The following is a 1,298-nucleotide window of genomic DNA, read 5'->3' as shown; positions in this document are numbered from 1 at the left end:
TGATTGTTTTGAGGTTGAGGATTATTACCCATGTAGTTTAATTGCTCGTTATCCATGTTGTGGCCATAAGGTTGGTATTTCGAATGGCTTGTTCCACCTCCACTTGCTTCGCACTGCATTACTGGGTGAACCTGTGAAGAACTAAGAAAACCATCAATCTTTTTATTTAAGAGTTCTACCTGATTAGAGAGCATGGTGACCGAATCGACATTATAAACACCGGCTGTTTTCGTTGGCTTTGTCCCCATGACTTGCCATTGATAGTTATGTAGTGACATCTGCTCTATAAACTCATAGGCATCTTCAGGTGCTTTATTTTTTATGGTTCCGCCAGCAGCTGCGTCAACCATTTATCGAGTCAAAGGATTTAGGCCATTATGGAACGTTTGAACCTGTAGCCAAAGCGGTAACCCATGGTGAGGGCACCTTTTCAAAAGGTCCTTGTATCTCTCCCATGCATCGTAAAGTGTTTCTAAATCCATCTGCACAATAGAAGAGATATCATTACGTAATTTAGCCGTTTTAGCCGGCGAAAAATATTTTAGTAAAAATTTTTCGGTCATTTGTTCCCAAGTAGTAATTGACCCTCGTGGTAACAAGTTCAACCACTGTTTAGCTTTGTTCCTTAATGAAAAAGGGAATAACCGAAGACGAATGACATCATCAGAGACACCATTAATTTTAAATGTATTGCATAGTTCTAAGAAGTTGGCTAAATGAGTGTTGCGATCCTCATCCTGCAAACCATCAAACTGAACAAATTGCTGTATCATTTGAATAGTGTTAGGTTTTAATTTGAAAAAATTTGCAGCTACAGCAGGTCTAACTATGCTCGATTCAGTTCCTGTTAAAGAAGGTTTAGCATAATCATACATAGTGTGTGGAGCAGGATTTTGATTAACATTACAGGAAGTAGCTGATTGCCTTGGTTTTTAGCCATCTCTTCGGTTGGGGTTGAGTATCGTCTTCTTGCTCGTTCTCTGTGTATGTTAAGCTTCGCCTTATTTCTCTTTGATTTCTGCAAACTGTACGATCAATTTCTTCGTCAAAAAGTAATGGTCCTGATGGATTTCTTCTAGTCATAAACTATAAAAACCTGCCAAGAGAAGGAAAAAGTAAATTAATAAATAATAATAATAAATTAAAGTACACAAAAAATAAATGGCTAAACTAATAAAAAAATGAGTGTTCCTCATATTTCAGTTCCCCGGCAACAGCGCCAAAAACTTGATTGCATGATTTCGTGTTAGGTTTTAAATATTTATAATTACTCATTCTTGAACTAACTATTATCGCGA

The 1,298-nt window shown here is 37.1% G+C and overlaps 1 non-coding gene across 1 annotated transcript; it reads left to right on the top strand.

Annotated features, from left to right (window-relative positions):
• Nucleotides 1-408: 408 nt before the first annotated feature.
• Nucleotides 409-515, top strand: LOC121213399 (small nucleolar RNA R71). Its single transcript, XR_005908781.1, has one exon. It is a non-coding gene; the product is annotated as a small nucleolar RNA R71 (small nucleolar RNA).
• Nucleotides 516-1,298: the final 783 nt, after the last annotated feature.

This window comes from Gossypium hirsutum, chromosome A13 (assembly GCF_007990345.1).
Source record: "Gossypium hirsutum isolate 1008001.06 chromosome A13, Gossypium_hirsutum_v2.1, whole genome shotgun sequence".
Taxonomy (NCBI): domain Eukaryota; kingdom Viridiplantae; phylum Streptophyta; class Magnoliopsida; order Malvales; family Malvaceae; genus Gossypium; species Gossypium hirsutum.
The sequence above is the reverse complement of the archived record's forward strand: the minus strand, read 5'-3'. Positions and strand labels throughout refer to the sequence as shown.